General features: G+C 44.2%; 1 long non-coding RNA gene across 2 annotated transcripts in view; it reads right to left on the bottom strand.

Moving 5' to 3' along the window:
• Positions 405-20004, bottom strand: part of LOC110256392 — a 31171-nt gene continuing 11571 nt past the window's right edge. The window contains exon 4 of one of the 2 annotated variants that reach the window (XR_002337832.1): positions 405-2844. This is a non-coding gene — a long non-coding RNA (uncharacterized LOC110256392). Of the gene's footprint in view, positions 2845-9117; positions 9153-20004 lie in introns of those variants that run through there. The other variant, XR_002337833.1, reaches the window with a different exon arrangement.

Genomic DNA, 20004 nt, shown 5'->3' with positions numbered 1-20004 from the left:
GCGGGACCCGAGCTGCATCTGCGACCTACACCACAGCTCACGGCGATGCTGGATCCTTAGCCCACTGAGCAAGGCCAGGGACCAAACCCGCAACCTCATGATTCCTAGTCGGATTCATTAACCACTGCACTACTACGGGAACTCCAACATCTTTATTTTTTAACTGACATATAGTTGCTATACAATGTTGTGTAGGTTGCAGGTGTACAAAATGGTGATTCACAATCTTTAAATGTTATACCCCATTTATGGTTATTATAAACTGTTGACTCTATTCCCCATGTTGCACAATACATCCGTGTAGCTTATTTTGTACAGAGTAGTTTGTAACTTCTTAATCCCCTAGCCCTAGATTGCCCCTCCCCACTCCCACCCCCCACCCCCACCCCCCACCCCCGGTGGCCCCTGGCTTGTTCTCTGCGTCTGTGAGTCTGCTTTTTTTTTTGTTATATTCACTAGTTTCTCAGTTCCTCTTTTGTCTTCAGCCGAAAATGGAATTTAAGGTAAGGGATTTCGCCGTTTTGCTGAGATACTCAGTTTTCCTGAGTCTCTGCCAAGTATCCCTGTTATTCAACTTTTGTTTGACTTTTCTCCTCTAAATAAATAAATAAATAGGCAGCTCCTTCCTTCTGGTTGAAAAAGTTCTACTTTTGTTAAGCAATTTCACTGTGAGAGGGAGCCATTGAAGGTGAGCCGCAGGGACTGGGAAAACCGGGGGTCCGCCCTTCAGCTGCATCTGGAGGAAGGTGAACTGGTACTCCGTTCCTCCAGCAGGGGTGGCTGACCACGGAGACATTTCTCTCAACCCAGCAGAGAAAAAGTGCATTGTGTGCGAGGGAATTGCATGTTCTTCCTTCCTTTCTTCCCTGGGCTTGTACGGAGACTTTTCATAAGCACATCCCTTCTTCACTAAAGACCAGGAGGAGTAAGGGGTGAGGACAAGGGAGTATAGCTGTTCCTACACCTTTTTTTGGTTTCCTTAAAAAAAAATTTTTTTGAAACATGAAATTCACATGGAAAACTGCACCTCTGAGAAGTCTCCCAAATGAGATTAGTATTCACCAAATTTTCACGCTTCACATTGACTTCCATGAGAGAAGCCTATTTCCCCAGTGAGTTTGGACTTGGCCACATGATTGGCTTTGGCCAATGGAATGTGGGCAGCAGTCAAAGGACATGGGTTCCTAGCCTAGACCTTAAGAGACCTGTATATTTTCTTTCACCCATCTTGGGATCCTGCCTTTCACCTTAAAAGAACATACCTCGGAGAGCTGCCAGTTAAAGGAGGAAGCGAGTCGTGTGGAGTGGCCCTGCCCTCATCCAGCAGCTTAGAGCCAAAGCCAGCCCAGCCCAACCCAGAACTCTACCCACAAGAAGTCAGCAGGAAGTAAATACTTATTGCCTGCCACTGGGTATGGGGGTGGTTTGTTGTGGCAATAGCCGGCCTTTATAATAACTACACAGCTCAATAAATTTTTACCAAGTGAATATACCTTTGCAGCAGCACATAGATCAGTAAATAGGATATCACACCTGAGAAGTCCAGTCTTCCTGATAACCCAGGCTTGTTCCTACACCCTTCTCCAAGTAACCACTAACCTGACTTCTAATAGCCTAGAAGAATTTTGTCTGATTTCTTACTTTCCATAAAGGAAACATGCGGAATATACTCATTAGTGTCTGCCTGCTGTCATTCAATACCATGTTTGTAGGCTTGATCCCTCTATTGTTGCACGTGGTAGTAGTTCACACATTCCCATGGTTATGTTGTGAGTATACTATAATTTATTTTCCCATTCTATTGTTACAGGTATCTGGGAGGTTTTCTGATTTCAGCTGTTCTGAATAGCTATCGATATTCCTGTACATGTCTTTTGGTGAACATGTATACATTCTATACTAGGAGAGAACTTATATATAAAATATGTGTATATTCAGCTCTAGTAGATACCACCAAACTATTTTCCAAAGATCATGTGCCAATTTAACTACTGGCAGCTATGAGAGTTCTGGTTGCTCCACATCCTTGCCAATATGAGGTATTTCCCATCTTTTAAAATTTGGTGATTCTTATGGGTGTGTTGCTGGATTGCATATAGATTTTAATTTGCATTTCCCTGATGAGTAATAACAAGCCATTTTTCATTAAGTTTATTGGCCATTTGGATATTCTGTTTCTGTGAAGTGTCTCTTTGAGCCTTTTGCGTATTTTCTTCTGGGCTTTCTCTTTCTTACAGATTTACAAAAGTTTTTTTTTATATATTCTGGATATTAGTTCTATCTGTGTTACAAATATCTTCTTCCACTCTGTAGGCTGCCTTTTTACTTTCTCCATGGTATGTTTTTCATGAGCAGAAGTTCTTGATTTTAATATGCCATTGACTCTTGATCAACACGGGCTTGAACTGCATGGGTTCACTTACAACAGGTAGTGCTGTGTTTACAACCCATGGTTGATCAGATCCTTGGAAGAGGAATGGAGGACTGCCCGGCTCTGCAGCATACACAGATTTTGGTATCTATGGTGGGTTCTGGAACCGATCCCCCGTGGATACTGAGAAAAGACTCTCATCCAGTTTCTCGATTTGACTCTTTACGGTTAGTGACATTTTTTCCCCATGTAAGAGATTGTTACCTATTCCAAGGGAATGAAGATGTTCTCCTGTGTTTTCTTCTGAAAGCTTATTGATCAACTGGGATTGATTTATGTGTGTGGTAAGAGGTAGGCGTTAAAATATGTCTTTTTTCCTCTATGAATAGCCAATTGACCCAGAAGCATTTCATTGAAAGAGCCATCTTCTCCCCTCTGCACTGCAGTGTTGCTGTTTGTTTCTTATTTGAGAACTGAAAAAAAAAAAAAAAAAAAAAGCCATTGTTTAGAAACCTGCTTTCAAGCTAGATGAACTAGATTTGTACGCTAGCTTTCATACCCTAGCTGTGGATTTGGGATGAGTTATTTCCTGTCTCTGAGTCTCAGTTTCCTCATCTGTATTTGAGAGAAAGGAAGCTTTTCATCTCAGAGTCTCACAGACATCAAATGGGAAAATGCACCCAAAAAGCCCTTAGTACAGCACCTGGGAGTGAAGGCTCAATAAAAGTCTGCTGTGCCTTGTCCCACCGTGATGATCATTTTCCTGATGTTAGCACAACTAAGTCAAATGGGATTTTTCAGATCTGGGAGACAACTCTGCGGTCTGTGCTCACTTGTTTCCTTACCTCTGGCTTTATATCCCTCGATGCTCCCTAACCAGCGCAGTGCTCCCCGCCCTAGAACCCTTACTATTTCCAGCCTTTGCTTTCCTGGGCCCTCTGTGAAATCAGCAACCTCCCCACATTATTTATTACCTCCCCCCACATCTGTCTTTGAAGCCATAGACCCAGCTTCCCTAGTGAGCTGGCATCCCTGACCATACTTTTCTGGTTTGTTTGTGACACTCAGCCAGCTGCTGGCCTGTCCAGCCGAGAACCAAAAAGATGCTTTTTTAGGACAACATCCTGTCTTTGTGAAATTGCTTTGTAGAGAAACAGCTGTGAAAGAAGGCCGCTTGGCCCAGTTCTCTGGCAGCCAAGTTTTAACTCAATGCAAAGCACAGATAAAATAAACATCAGACATTTCACACATCAATCTGGTTAGAGTTTTGTGACCTTGCTGGTTAAAAATGTCTTGGCACTTCCCGTGGGCAAGTGAAATTAACACTCTTGGGGAAACTGAATGAAGAGGCTAGATTGGAAATAAGCTCCCTGGGGTTTGGCTTCTGTCTATGGAAATCTCAGCGGTTTATTTGTGTTTTAGGAAGCTGCAAATGTCCCCATTTTTGATTTTCGAGATCGGGTTAAATTTTTTCAGGGTCTGACCTTAAAATATAGTTTCCTGTGCTATATAGTAAGTCCTTGTTGGTCAACTATTTTATATCTAGTAGTGTGTATATGTTAATCCTAAACCCCTAATTTATCCCTACCTCACTTTCCCCTCTGGTAACCATAAGTTTGTTTTCTATGTCTATGGGTCTAGTTCTGCTTTGTATATAAGTTCACTTGTATCTTTTTTTTTTAATTCCACATATATGTGATATTATATGATATTTATCTTTCTCTGCCTGACTTACTTCACTTAGCGTGGTAATCACTAGGTCCATCCATGTTGCTGCAAATGGCATTATTTCACTCTTTTTTATGATTGAATAATTTCTCATTGTACCACAGCTTCCTTATCCATTCATCTGTCGATGTACTCTTAGGTTGACACCATGTCTTGGCTACTGTAAATAGTGCTACAGTGAACATTGGGGTGCATATATTTTTTTGACTTATGGCTTTCTCTGGCTATATGTCTAGGAGTGGGATTACAGGATTGTAGGATCATATGGTAGCACAGGGAACTATACTCAATATTTTGTAATAACCTATAAGGGAAAAGAATCTGAAAGTTTTTATATGTGTGTGTGTGTGCATATATATATACATAATATAAAACTGAATCTCTTTGGTGTACACCTGAAACTAACACAACATTGTAAATCTACTATATTTCAATGTAAAAAAAAAGATATTTTTATTTCAAAAACAAAGAACAAAAACAAATTGACTAATTAAATGGTCTGATCTTCCACTACCTGAACAGAAGACATTGCTCAAGCCGGGGTGTATGCCTTCCTGGTGTATCATTCACTTACTTGGTCCACTCACAGATAGGATACCTTATTACACTCAGTCCTCTGCTAGGGGCACAAGCTAAAAAGATAAATAGTCTACCTTTCAAAATTCTTTTATTTAGATGGTAACATTTAATTCACAACATTTTATATTATAGGGCAGATATTTCCAGAAGAAAAGCTGGTGTTATCTTTAAACATTTCTGCCATGCCTGTGTTTGTATCCAACTTAACAAGACAAGTGCCTTGGCCCATGACCTCTGGGGCAACTCTCCCCAGGTGCTGATTGCATAGCACATCCCCGATGAGAAGGGCTTCTCAGTTTGGCTTGATTGTGATGTTTTCTACTTTGCATCCCACCAGAGAGCATCTATTTAGTCCCTATATTTATTTTAATCAAAATCATGTATATATAAGTTGGTGTCCAATATCTGCTGGGTCTAGTTACCTGAAATCTTAAATAAGACGCAAACTTCTTTTAGATTAACCTGGCGATATTTAGAAATCATATCACTTTCAATGGAGTGAGCGTTTTGGGGGAACTTTTCATCAGATGTCAAAACCAGTCCCTCCTGCTCTCGTCATTTCAGGAAAAAATATGTATGTATATTTATATACATATAAAAAATAAGTATATATATTTATATATGTAAAAATAAGTATATATAGTTATATACATATGTATAGATAGTGTGTGTGTGTATATATATATATACTATTTCAAATTGTAAAGATTCTCATGTTGTGATTACACTACCATGGCATCAAATCATCAGTTAATACATGAAATAGAATTTTGTGTTTTCAAAAATATTTTTGCCAAGTCTGGTTCTTCAAGTCACAAACTATCTTTTTACAAGTTCTTTTGAGACCAGCAGTTTCCAAGCTTTTTTGAAAGAGTATCTATCAATAAGAAAAAATTTGAGGATCCCTTCCCAATACATTTTGTTTGCTCATTTACCACTTATACTCACAAAGAGAATGTGGAATAAAGACCCCCCCACACCTCATTCTAAAGAAAGCTGCAAAAGATATTCAGGTAGGACTTTGACAGCAAGACTTGTCTTGAGTTCATCAAACCCTGGCCTAGACGTTTCAAAGGAGTTCATTGATGTCAGGAAATTCATGAAAGTAGAGAAGTCTTTTGCTTTTTCCTCTGCTCCCTGTGGAGGGAAAGGGAGGCACTTACTCCAGGCCAAGAGAGGGGACTTAAGAGAACTGCTAAAAGAATTAGAGGTGTCTGCAAAAAAGGGGACTATGGAACCCACTCTCTGCCTGCTGCTTGCTGAGCTCCTGAGGGGAATCGTATCACAAGAAGGCATTGTGAGAGCAGTTCCTCGAGTGAGACAAAGAGCATCCCAAGAAGCACATAATGCCTGGAGGCCACCAGACACCCAGGGGAGTGTGCAGGGAGGAGGCTGACTGGGGCTGCCTGTGATGCAGGACAAGAAAAGAGGCCAAGGTGGGAGCAGCCTGCACTGACACTGACTGGCTGGGCCAGGATGCATGAGGCGCCACGGGCCAAGGGGATGGTTCAAAGGACTCTCAGCTATGACGTATATGGAGGGACATCTTCCAAGATGCTGGCCTCTGGAGCTGAGGAAATTCCAACCCTAAAAAGCTGGAGATTTACAGAAGGGAGGTTTGCAAGAGGTCACTCAGAGAGCACATTGCTAAATGACAGGGACAGTGAGTGTAGTGGGTGTGCCTTCATGGTGCTGGGGCGGGGGGGGGGCGTGTAGGGCATGGACATCACCAAATAACACCCAGACACATGCCATGAAACAGACAGGAGTTGGTGGATGGCTACCCAGACAGAAGGCACCAGCAGTCAGATTAAAGGAGCATAAACTAATAGAACTACCATATATGATCCGGCCGTCCCACTCCTGGGCATCTATCTGGAGAAAATCATCATTTGAAAAGATACATGTACCCCAGTGTTCGTAGCAGCACTATTTTCAAGACATGGAAGCAACTTAAATGTTCATGAACAGAGGAATGGATACAGAAGATATGGTACAGGAGTTCCCGTTGTGGCACAGCGGGAACGAATCTGACTAGTATCCATGAGCAAGAATGTTTGATCCCTGGCCTCGCTTAGTGGGTCAGGGACATACAGTTGCCATAAGCTGTGGCATAGGTTACAGACGTGGCTCAGATCCCAAGTTGCTGTGACTGTGGTGTAGGCTGGCAGCTACAGCTCCAATTTGACCCCTAACCTCCATATGCCGCAGATATGGCCCTAAAAATTAAAAGCAAACAAACAAACAAAAAGATATGATACATATATATATATATATATAATGGAATATTACTCAGCCATAAAAAGAATGAAATAATGCCATTTGCAGCAACATAGATGGACCTAGAGATTATTTCTTCATGCTAAGAGAAATAAGTCAGGCAGAGAATGACAAATATCATATAAGATCATTAATATGTGGACGCTAACAAAAATGATACGAAAGAACTTATTCACAGAACAGAAACAGACTCAAAGATTTTGAAACCAAACTTATGCTTACCAAAGGGGAAACCTTAGAAAAAGGATAAATAAGGAGGCTGGGATACACACGACATATACAAAATTGATAAATAACAGGGACCTATTGTATAGCACAGGGAACTCTACTCAATATTCTGTAATAACCTACACGGGAAAAGGATCTGAACAAGAATGGATATATGTATATGTATAACTGAGTCACTTTGCTGGATACTTGAAGTTAACATTGTAAGTCAACTATACTCCAATAAAAATTTTTAAAAGAGGAAAAAATAGCATAAACAATCATGCAAGACCTGGATGCTTTTCCTTTGATGCCCCCTCCATTGCTCCCAAGCTGGAGGAGCTGCCAATGGGCAGGGAACACACGGAGGAAGAGTGAAAGAACATCCCGTTTCCTGTTGCAAGTCCTCAAGCCGGGAATTAGCCCTGAGACAGGGGAGAGAACGATTATTTCATCGGATGTGAGTTTGAAGTTTAAGACGTTCAGTTTGGCCTGAACTTTTTAGTCCCCGAAAATGAGACCGTTCAAATTGCTGAAAATGACCAAAAAGCTAGCTTCCTGCCTGAGATGTTGTCAAAGATGGAAAAGGAGATTGAAGAAGGCACGTTTTTGAAAGTAACTGTGGAAGAAAAATAAAGCTGTTTCCTGCTTGTATTTACTGAGATTAGACCACTCAATAAACCAGCCATAGGGAGTTCCCATCCTGACGCAGTGGTTAACGAATCCAACTAGGAACCATGAGGTTGTGGGTTTGATCCCTGGCCTCGCTCAGTGGGTCAAGGATCCAGCGTTACCGTGAGCTGTGGTGTAGGTCACAGACACGGCTTGGATCCTGCATTGCTGTGGCTCTGGCATTGGCCGGAGGCTGCAGGTCCTATTCAACCCCTAGCCTGGGAACCTCCATATGCCACGGGAGTGACCCAAGAAATGGCAAAAAGGCAAAAAAAAAAAAAAAAAAAAAAAAAAAAAAAACAACCAGCTATATCAGAAAAACTGGAATTTCTTTTCCTTTTTTCTTTCTTTCTTTCTTTCTTTCTTTCTTTCTTTCTTTCTTTCTTTCTTTTCTTTCTTTCTCTCTTTCTCTTTCTTTCTTTTTTTCTTCCTTTTTCTTCAGGTAAAAATAAATGCAGAAAGAAGTCCTAATATTTCCCTCTTGCACTCTAGTACATCATCTCCCGCTACCCCTGGCCTGAGCAGCTACACTGGAGGCCAGTGCCCCACCCTTGGTCCATGGTCATCTTGGCCCACACAGCTCAGAGCAAAGCTCAGGTAATGCATCATACATTTCTAAGCCCACCAAGGCTGATCACTCACTCATCCATCCATTCATTCATCCATTCACCCATCTCCTGCCTGCTCCCAAACATCAGGCTGTGTGCACATCTTGGAGATTTCATTGCTGAATAAAACAGACAAGATCTCTGCCCTTCAGAAGTTTACAATTGAGTAATAGAAAACATATAATAAATACGTAAGTATGTATTTACAAAATGTGGTTAGTATAATATCAGTGGCAGAAAAAGAAAAAAAAAAAACCCAAATAACAACAACAACAACAACAAAAACCCTAGAGTACAGTAAAGAAGAATTGTGTGTGTGTGTGTGTGTGTATTGTTAGGGGGCAATCCACTGGCAAATCCCCCCATAACCACTCTAGCAGCTGAAAATTACCCAAAGAAAGCCCAGAAATTACTATGCATTAGGCTGGGCATTTTCATTTGATCTTATTTTATTTTTTTCTTTTTAGGGCTGCACTCACGGCATGTGGAGGTCCCCAGACTAGGGGTCAAATCAGAGCTGTAGCTGCCAGCCTACGCCACAGCCACGCCGGATTTGAGCCGCATCTGCGACCTACACCACAGCTCACAGCAACACCGGATCCTTAACCCCATGAGCGAGGCCCGCTTCCTCATGGATCCTAGTCGGGTTCATTAACCGCTGAGCCACGAAGGGAACTCCGGCATTTTCATTTTAGAAGAGTGTGTTCCTGGAAGGGAAATGAGGTCAAAGAGAATGTGTGTTTGCGTGTGTATTTACTTAAAAGATAATTTTGTCTAACAAACATTTGCTGAGACTCTGCTTTGAGTAAGGAAGAATGAAAGGCAGTGCCATGGAGAGAGATTTACTAGTTAAGCCTGGGCCAGGAATCTCTGGGTATTGAGGGATATCTGATCATCTCAGCCATTTATAACAGGGAAGTGCTGAGCTTGCTGTTGGCTGCCTAGCCTTGACATGTCCGGGCTAGGAGCAGACTCCATGAAGAAGGAAGAATGCTGAGAAAGCTGTCACCAGGAGTTAGATTTCTCCTTGAGATGAGCCACCATCTGACATGAAGCCCCAGCTTTAGACTCCTGTCTTCTTGGCTCTTTTGCTTTCCAACTCTTGGTCTAAGGCATGAACAATAGTATTGCATTCCTTCAACAATAGTATTGTATCCCTCCTCCTGGACAGGAGACTTCTTAGATGAATTTATACATGATGTCATTTAAATCTCAGCACAACCTCATGACGAGGGCATTGGCACCTGCAATTTACAGATGAGGAAGCTGGGAGTCATGCTAGTCAAGTCCTTTACCCATATTCCATGTAGATCCAGGTTTCTGATGCATATTGGTCCCCATGCAATCCTGTGCTCTCTCCTCCATCCCACCATGCCTCCAACTAGACCCTAGATTTTGAGCATCTTGAGGCTGAGACCTTGTCTCATTCATTCCTGTAGCCCCCAGAGCCCAGAATTGTGAGGAATACAGCCATTCATCCATCCATCCATCCAACACATTTATTGAGCCCTAATTAACTGCCAGGACCTGTGCCCTGTGGTCATTAAATATCTGAGAAATGAAAGAGGGAAGGGAGGAAAAAGGAGAGAAAAGTGGATGTATAGTGGGGCTCAAGAGAGACAGCCACAGGACCTGGGCTGTGCGGGAGGAAGGGCAGCCTGGAGGGCTGGGCGGAGCCCTGGCTGGGTATCACCCCTGGCTCTGGCCCTAATCTGCTTTGTCCTTACCTCTCTGGGCTTCAATTTTCACAGAAATTTCCAGTGCTCCTCAGGTGCCTTTATGACAGGTAATTCTAAAGTCTTTGTAAACTGAGCAACCCATGGGGCCTGACCATTCCTTTCATTGGTGTGGTCTTTCCATGATTTGACTGTGTTCTTCTCAGGAGGAAGAACTTTTTTCCTAAGGAGTGATTCAGAGGGGAAGCCGGAATTGAGAACCACCTGTTCACATGTTTGTCTTCCCATTAACTGTAGAGGCTAGAAGCCAGGTATCCAAAGCTCCAAGGCTTCTAGCCCTGTGTCTGACCTGTAGGAAATCTGAGAAATGGGTTTTTATTATTGTTATTTCTAATGAACTAATTATGAACAACAATAGAAAGTAAATGGAAAACTTAGAAGAAAAAGGGGGAGAAGTAGCAGCAACCTATGCTGAACATTTCAATATTGAAGGATTATTATATTATCTTCATCTAATCTCTCTGGGCCTCGATGTCCCAGCTGTAAAAGATAGAAAATATATAAATCCTGGTAAACCAGCTCGATAAGTAAATAAGTGAACAAAAAGCCCTAATTTGTAACATTTGCCAATTTCCCTAGTGTAAATACTCTCATCATGGTCAGTTTTCACTTGTGGTCTAATGACGGCCCAGGAAATTCCTCTACCTTTAGCAGTCATCCTCCCAAGCCTGTACCAGCCAGCTCCAGCAGAGCATGCAGGGGAAGAAACGATTTGAACCCCTCCGATGGTGGAGTGGTGCCTGCCTCATGGGAAGTATTAGATAAATATCAGCTATTGTCATGATCATTATTTTTTTTTTCTTTTTAGGGCTGCAGCTGAGGCCTACAGAAGTTCCTAGGCCAAGGGTCAGATTGGAGCTGCAGCTGCTGGCACATGCTACAGCCATAACCACAGCAAGGCCGGATCTGAGCTGTATCTGCTACCTACACTGCAACTTACGGCAACACCAGATTCCAACTCCTGATTAAGGCCAGGGATTGAACCTGCATCCTTGGGTTTGTAACCCACTGAGCCACAATGGGAACTCCCATTATAGTTACTAATACTGTTACTTTCTTTATTCCTGTTTTGCAAGCAGACAATTTTTTTTTCCTCTTCCAGGACTCTAAAGGGAATAGGATTTTTTTTTTTTCAGTGTTTTAAGTCTGGAACCTGGTAGCTCCCAGTACCTACGCAGTGTTCTCATGCAATCTTCTTACCATCGGAGGTCATTTAACAGAAACGAATAACATGTTATTAGAGGTCACTGTTTAGGAAGCACTTTCATGGCTTTTTCTCCTCTTTTGATACCAACTGCCACCCAGTGAGGAAGGGAAGGATTCCCATTTTGCAGATGAAGAATTGTGGTTCAAGAGAGTGGGACTGAGCAGAGTCACACAGCAGAGTCAGCTCTCAAAAAAGCCCAGGGGAGTTCCTGTTCTGGTGCAGCAGAAACGAATCCATAGTATACACAAGGGTGAGGGTTCGATCCCTGGCCTCAATCAGTGGGTTAAGGATCCCGCATTGCTGGGAGCTGTGGTTTAGGTCACAGATGCAGCTTGGATCCTGAGTTGCTGTGGCTGTGGTGTAGGCTGGCAGCTGTAGCTCCAATGGGACCCCAACCTGGGAATTTCCATATGCCACAGGTGCGTCCTTAAAAAGCAAAAAAAAAAAAAAAAAAAAAAAAAAAAAAAAAAAAAGAAAGAAAAAGAAAAAGAAAAAAAGAAAAGAAAAAGAAAAGCAAGCAAACAAGCAAGCAAGCCCAGGGCCCTTTCCGCCTATCATAACTGCACTGGTGTGGGACCCACGGTTTCCCTGACCAGGAATGCAACTTGAACTGGGAGAGAAGGAGGGAAGAAAGGAGGAAGGTGGACGGTCTCATCCACTTGAAGCAGAAGCGCACAGCGCTCCCGGCATCCAGAGCCTGAGAGGAACATAGTAATTCAGTGCAGATGCCTTCAGGGAGCACTTTTTGCAAAGGCATCTCCAAAGGGAAAGATTACTCATTCATGGTGGGGTGAAAGTGGACCCATCGCTAGCTTTTAATTTGAGCTTGAGTTACTGAGATAATTAAGTCTGGCAGTGAGAGTATTAGCCGTGTGGAGCAAGAAACCCTGTTCCCTGGAAGACACCAAATGCAGTTTAATAGGATGGGTCTGTGGGAGTACGTATTAAGGACAGGCTGGGGAGGACTCCTGTGATACTAAGGAGATTGGTGCCTGCTAAGTTGAGTGGCTAAGAGGGCTCCCCAGATGCAATTCTTGGGCTGCAACCTCTCCTTACTGAAGAGGCAATAGCTGTGTCTCTTGAGGATGGAAGGTACTCCATGCTGTACTCTGGAGATTAGCGAGAAGAGGCAGTATCAGGAGGAGGGCACACATGACGTGTTGCCTCTGTCATTTGTCCTGCAATGTGCCACCTGCTCAGAGGGGGCTCACCAAGAGGGAGGGGGTTTGGAGGTGATTCTCCTACATTTTCTCCCCAAAGTTCTCTGGTGACTTGGTGCTTACAAGAGGACTTGGGGAGAGTCAGGCTCCCTGTAGCTGTGCATAGAGCAAAGTGTCCACATGGAGAACAGGTGCAGGACCCCTGGGTCCTGCCAGGGTGATCCATGGAGAGATAGCTGCAGATTTTCATCTCAAGGTAACCCCAAACAAATGCATCAGCATCTATCAACTGTGTAAACAACAGTAGGAGAGAACCTACCGGGTTGGATACCAAATATTTTTTAACTCATACAGTTTTATTAATATTATTAAATCAATAATCACCAATAATTTGCTTCCAGACCCTTGTTACTATGTTTCACATTGACCAGAAAAAACCAAGCTGATACCCAGGAGAAAAGTGAGTTCCAGAAAGCCTGTGGGTCCCAGGTGGCTTTGGGAGGAACTGCTGGACCTAGAGTCATGAAGGATGCTGTTTCACTGCCCCATGCTGTGGGCTCCACTCTCCAGACCTGATCTGTCCGGGTAACACTCCTCCAGTACCTATGCTCTGGGATGCTCCCCTCTTGGGGTGAGCATGGTCCACTTTAGCAAGTTCCTTTTATGTCCAGAGCCCAAAGGCGAGGGGACCAGCATTGCTGAGCAGGTCCTAAGTGACAGTCTCAGTGCTGATTGCTTCCTCTACATTACCTCATTAAATCGCTAGAACCAGCAATATGGGGTGTTCATTCTTACCCACTCTTTCCAGGAGAAGCAAGATGCCCAGGGTGGTTGACCTGGGAGGCAGTAGGAGATGGTGGATGGGGCTCTAACTCTGCCTTCCTGGCTCCTCCAAGCCCAGTGTTACAAGCATGGGCAGCTTGGCTTGGATCAGCACAGGACTGGTCCTTCCTTGATCCAGGAAGAACCCTTCCACTAATGTAGGCCATGCAAATTAATTTTGGCATATCATATTATTGGCCCATAATGAGGAGAACTAAGATTAAATACTCATTATGTGCCACACCTTCTGTTAAGCCCATATCGAAGGTAGCTTGATAAAATGGAAGAAACATCAGCCTGGGAAAGAGAAAGCCTTGGATTCAAATCCTAAGCTGTATTGGTGATATAGTATCGAGCATGGCTGCCTTCCAAACCCTACTTGTGAGCTGTGCAACTTACGTAATTTTTCTGAATCTCAATATTCTCATCTGTAAGTGAGTATGATAATAACATGGACTCTTCTTCACAAAATTGTGAAAATTAACTGAGGTAACTGATGTGAAAGCATAAATGTTAGCATCCTCTCATATTCGTCATAAACCTAAACCAAATGCCCATACCCCAGCCCTTTAATAGTCCAGTCTCCAACTTTGTTGGACTTCAGACCTTTATATCAATAGATTTCAGAGCACTTCTTCACCCTCTTTTTGAACAAGAGTTCATTTGCCACTCCTGGAGGCCAGCTCCTTTCACTATTTCCCCCAAATCTTCTCCAGTGCTTTAGCAACCTTATTAAGTCATTGAGTAATCTAGGAATGCATTCCATACTCACTCATGGGATGTAATAAAGACTCTAAGAGTGGCAGAGAGGGGAATATTTCATTTGCCCCTTTGTCCTCTATTATTCAGCACCTGCCACAGAGGACTTAGCACCTGTGGGAGGTACCATGGAAGATGAGGATGTGAAAGGCACCATCTCTGTCTCCACGGAGCACACATTTTAGGAAATAACTAGACAGGGAGGCAGAGAGCATTACACACCTAGGAAGCACCTGGGGGAAGGAGAGACATCTTTAGGCTTGGGTACCACAGAGGAAGACAGATTAGGACAACTTCCCTAACCTTTCTGGAATGTGAACAACTTTGTTAACCTTTCGACCAGGCTTTGAGGAGTAGACATGGTTTAGGAGGGGATCTGGAAAGATAAAGGTCAGTTGGGGGTTCATGGAGCTGTACATAGGACATGACAAGAGGTCCTGTCTGGTTGGAGCTTAAAGTTATGTCAGAGAAAAACAAGAGATAGTTTGGCTGGAGCAGAGTATAGAAATCTTAAACATTGTACTCTTTGTAACATCAGTGAAGAGCCACTGACTCAGGGTTTTCAAAAGAGGAGTGACATGATCCCCAACCTAGAGATGTTCTGTCAATCAGACAGAGGAAATAGGAACCAGAGAGAGGGATGTTGATGCAAAAGTCAATAGCCAGATGAGAGATAAAAAGGCAAGCATTGGCATAGGGGTAGGAAGCAGGAAGGCAGGAAGGCAGGAAAGGCCACAGGAGCTGTTCAGGTTGAGCAGCTGATGGAAGGACCCTTTAGGTTCCTATCCAGGTCTACCAGTCCCCACACATGGGGCCTTAACCTTTCTGAGCCTCAGTTCTCATAGCTGAGAAGGAAAACCCTTGGACCAGAAGGTGATTTCCAAATGTCCTGCAGCCCTGGTCACCTCTGACTCTCTGTCTGACGTTTTTGTCATTGCTCTTCAGGCTTGCTGGCCAACTGTCGGACAGGGGAAGACCCCCAAGCCATGTCCCAATCACCTTGTCAACAGCCAGTAATTTTTCTTTTGTCAGGCCTTGCAAAGACTCCTCATAAATGAAGTTAAATCTGTTGGATTTAACTTCGCAAAGCTTCCCAAACCAAATGATCCTAATACCAAAAACAATCAATGGAGCAAAATAATAATGTCAAGAATACACAAGAATGTTCTTTTTGTTATAGAGGAGGCATTTCAAGTGCATGAAGAAAGGATAAGTTCACCCAGCAGACCTGGAACCAATGGCTCTTTAGGAAAAAATAACATTCCATCCCTACCTCACTCTTTGGACCAATATTACTTCCAAATGGCTTCAAGAGTGAAATAAAATATTCTTGGAAAATAAAATTGAACCCCTTCAGTCATCTTGAGGTAGGGAAGTTTCTCTTAGCATGACACCAAGGCAGTTACAATAAAAGAAGAGATTAATAGATTTGACCATATAAATATTTAAAAATTCTGCATCCCAAAGATACCAAAGCCATTCCACAGGGTTGCATCAGTCCTTTTAGGAAGAGCAGGAAAACCATGTCTGATTATCTCAACATGGCATGGCCGAACCCATTACTGAAGGAAGTGAAGAAAACTAATTTCAGGGGAAAGTTCAGAAGAGAAGGAAGACGGCACCGCAGGCTGGAATGGGGGCTTCAGGGAGAGGATGCTGGGAGCCAAAGGCAAGAGGATCCTGGTCTCCCACTCCTGGGGCAGGGCTCCCCCCACCTGCCTTAAAGAGGAGTTTAAAGGTCCTGTTGGTCTCCCGTGCCCCCCACCTCCCATAGGACTAAACAAAGCCCCTGCAAGGTCTGCCCTTTCTAGACCTTAGACTTCATGGCTGTCTAGGTGACAGGAATAAGGAGCTTCACCTCCTTCTATTCGGGATCCTTGGCCCCTCCTGGGAGCTGTGGGAGCTTGTCTTTCCTGTTCTGTCTCCACCACCTGAGTATCACAAGGGAGAGATTTAGTGTCATGCTGTGTCCACGGCCACTGGCTGCATGCCAGGCCTCAGTGCCCACAAGAAACATGATTCCACCTGCTCTAGGGAACAACGGCACCACATGCCTCATGGCTCACAGATGAGCGGCTGGAAGTCTCTGAGGATGGATCATTGCTCGTCAGAGCCAGCAGATTCCTTCTTGGCTGACTCTCCTCGGGGAGGCTGAGAAGGAGTCCAGCACTGCCAGCAGAGAAGCAGCTCCTTTTTGGTCCCCTCTCCAACCACAGGCTGCTGGCCTCTAGTGAGCAGTGGTTGGGATGGGTTGCTGGGACACTGCACTACCCTTAGCAGCAGATCATATGTCATATGGAGAGTTTTAGAAAGACAGGCAATATGGAGAGTGGGGGTGGGGGGGGAGAGAATTCAAGTTGTATCCAAAGGTGCAATTTACATGTGCTTGGGTCTCCTAGCAAACTGGGACTCACTGAATAAGGCCCCTCCAGGAAGTTGCGGGAGCTTGAATAAGGGTGAGGGTGCAGTGGTGGTGAGGGTGGCAGGGTGTCCTGGGATTGCCTCCAGATTAGGATAGACAAGAAGATACCTGAAAGAGATGTTTCAATGCATATAGGCAAGCTTGGGGTTGAGGGAAGAACCATGGGACCCTTCAAATCTCTTCTCACCTTGACTTTAGGGAACTCTGTTTAAGTTTTTATCCTCTTGTTCCTTAGGAAATTTTTCATAAAATATCACATTCCCATAGTCAGAGAACTAAGATGCCCCTTTCCTGGCCTCAGTGCAAGAGGATTCCACGCAGTTCCTGGGGCACTTAGTACATTTCCTCTCCTTCAGGGGTTCCCCACCTTGGCTGCACCTGGACTCACCTGGGGAGTTTTAACAAATGTTGATGCCGGGGCTCCATCTCCAGAGGCCTCAATGCTCTGGGTTGGGGGTGTGGCTTGGCCATTGAACATGTGCACTCTATCTAGTTTTGGATCAACAAGCAAGAGCCCAGGCATTTTGAAGGAGCAATCTAGGGCAGACTTGAGCTGCAGAACCGCCATCACCTTACCCCCACTGATTAAGAAAATTCAGAGGAAAATCTTCCTGTTGAAAGCTTAGGGTGAACAGGTTCACTTTTGATGGGTGAATGTAAAAGGAAAAGGGTTTAATTTACCTAGATTTTCCTCTTGCCCATATGAGAGAGTTCTGAAACCATCTAAAATGAATCGGATTCCAGAAGCAGAGGCTGCTGAAATGTGGGTACTAGGGGAGAGTAGTTTACACTGAAAACCAGGAGGCCCAGTGCTGGCTTGTCTCTTGAGCAATTTCTGGTTTTCACAAATATGTCTGCAATAGCCTTGAGCCCATCTGTCCTCACTGTTCTGACTGCCCCTGTCTGAATCCAGGCCCCGCCTCTTCCTGCTGCAGAATCGCAGCCTCCTAACTGACCTCTGTACCACCAGCCTTTTCCTTCTCCAAATCCTCTGCCTCATGCCCAAGACATCTTTCTAGAGTGAGCATGTCATGCTCCTGCTTAAACATCCTGCCATGTCTACTTCCTTATTGCCCTGAAATAAAACTTAACTCCTTGGTACAACTCATCAAGTCACGCATGATCTAGCACATACCTACCTCTCTGGTTTCACCTCAGATTTCTCTTTAATCCCCCACCTGCCATGCCCTCCATGCCACAAGGAAATAGAACGACTTGTGTTGTGCCCTTTTATGTCCTGGGTCTTTGTTCAGAGGGGGTCTGTCTTTCTGGAACATCCTCTTCACCCCCTTCTTCTCTTGGCTGAGTCCCACTGGTTTTTCGAGAAGCTTCCTTGAAGCCCCTGGCCCAGGTTAAGAGGCCTCGCTCTGTTCCTGAAATCCCCCAGGTATGCAGCTCAGTTACTACTCACCACACTGTATTCTGATCCCCTGTTTATTTGTCTGCTCTAGACTGTTATCTCTTCAGCACCATCCCAGCACCCAATCCACAGCCTAATACAAGAAAATAAACCTTTGTCCTAAGTGGCACCTGTTTTCCTATGTGTTAATAAAATCTTGTTGAAGAATAAAGAGTAATTGCACTTTCTGGCTAAACATGAGATGGAAGCAAACAGCACGGGAAGGCTTAAGGATGGCATTGTGACCTTGGCCAGTGCCCATTCCACTGCCAAGATGAGTCACTTGGAGGGCAGAGTCACTTGTGAGCTGGGTTTTCCCACACTTGACATGATCTGAATTTTGTAGCAGGTGTGATGAGCTGTCATTCCCCATTCTATTTGAGTGTGGGTCTGGAGAAACATCAGCCAGTCCAGAAAGCTGAGGCGGGTTCCATGCACTTTTCCTTTAGAGCTGAAGAGCTGGCAGGGGGTCCAAGTGCTGAAGAAAGGCTCCAGGACCCAGGTTGGGAGACCTATTTCTAGCCCCAGATCTGCCACCAACTCCCCGTGTGACCTTGGACAAACTGCTTCCTCACCCTGGCTTCATTTTCACCGTCTATAGTTGGTCTAGACCAGAAGCTCTAACTTTTGGGTGTCTAGTCTATCAGAAATCCTCAAAGATAGTCTGTGTCTGTGATTTCCAAAGGCCTGATGGAAACTTACAAAGGGCTGACCTGATGAAAGAATCAATTTCTGGAGTTCCCACTGGCTCAGGGGGTTAAGGACCCAACATTGTCTCTGTGAGGATAGGGGTTCTATCCCTGGCCTCCCTCAAGGTTAAGGATCCAGCATTGCCACAAGCTGCAGCATAGGTTTCAGATATCGCTTGAAGGGCATTGCTGTGTCTGTGGCATAGGCGGGCAGCTGCAGCTCCAATTTGACACCTAGCCTGAGAACTTCCATATACCACAGGTGTGGCCCTAAAAAGAGGAAGAAGAAGAAGGAGAAGGAGAAGGAGAAGGAGAAGGAGGGGAAGGGAAAGAGGAAGAAGGAGAAGGAGAAGAAGAAACCAAATTCCATTGCTTTTGACTAGCATTGCACAGATTGCATATATTGAGACACCCATGACAATTATAAACCTTATCAGCAGTTGTACATATTCTTACTAAATATTGGGGAAATAAATTTATGTAACAATATATTTAGTTTGATTAGCATAAAATCCTTCTAAATGAGAGGCAAGAATGAAGGCTATCTTTTGAAACATTGGGGGTTTGCAGGAGCCAGCATTCTCTAGCTCTGAGAGTCTAAGATGAGCTAAGGAACACAGGCCCCCTCCACCCCACCCCCACTCCCTCCTCCACAGTACACAGCACTACCTGCCCCTGGGATCAGCTGCACACTTACTCACTTCAGACAAGAGCAGACAAGAGCAGGGGCCCACCTGTGTGCTCAGAAAAAGGTGGAGAACTTGGTGAGTTGAGATTTGGATCCTTGCTTGCCCAGAGAATCTCTCAAAAACCACTGACAACTCACTTTTATCCTCATTGCTTCCTTTTCTACAAAATAATGTCCATTTCTAGCTATCCTAGAGAAAACTTTTAACCCTTGGATAGGGAATGAAGAGAGGCAGGTGGTGAAACCAGAATTACAATTCGCTGATGTGGATCCACCACACGTGCACTTTGCACACACACACACACACACACACACACATACTCATGGTCTCCTACAAGGTATATATATCTCTGACCTTCCTGGGCCTCTCTTTGTGTCCCCTCCTTCTTGCTTGAGTAAAAGTAGGCACTTGGGGTGTCAGGAGAAGAAACTGCTAGATTTAGAGCCTGAGACCCTAGAAAGCCTTTGAGCATCATCCCACCCACCCCAGACACCAGAAAAAGCTCGGCCTCAGGGTGGGACCAATGACCTGATTCCCTGATGCTCAAGGGGGAACATATAGGAGGGCCCTGAATTTGGCAGAGGGAGAAGGATGCTCTGAGACATTTCACCCAAACTCCCTCTCACAAAACTAAAAATGACCCTTCAGATCCAGGGTGAGACTACGAGGATGAATA

This window comes from Sus scrofa, chromosome 13 (genome assembly GCF_000003025.6).
Source record: "Sus scrofa isolate TJ Tabasco breed Duroc chromosome 13, Sscrofa11.1, whole genome shotgun sequence".
NCBI lineage: Eukaryota > Metazoa > Chordata > Mammalia > Artiodactyla > Suidae > Sus > Sus scrofa.
The sequence above is the reverse complement of the archived record's forward strand: the minus strand, read 5'-3'. Positions and strand labels throughout refer to the sequence as shown.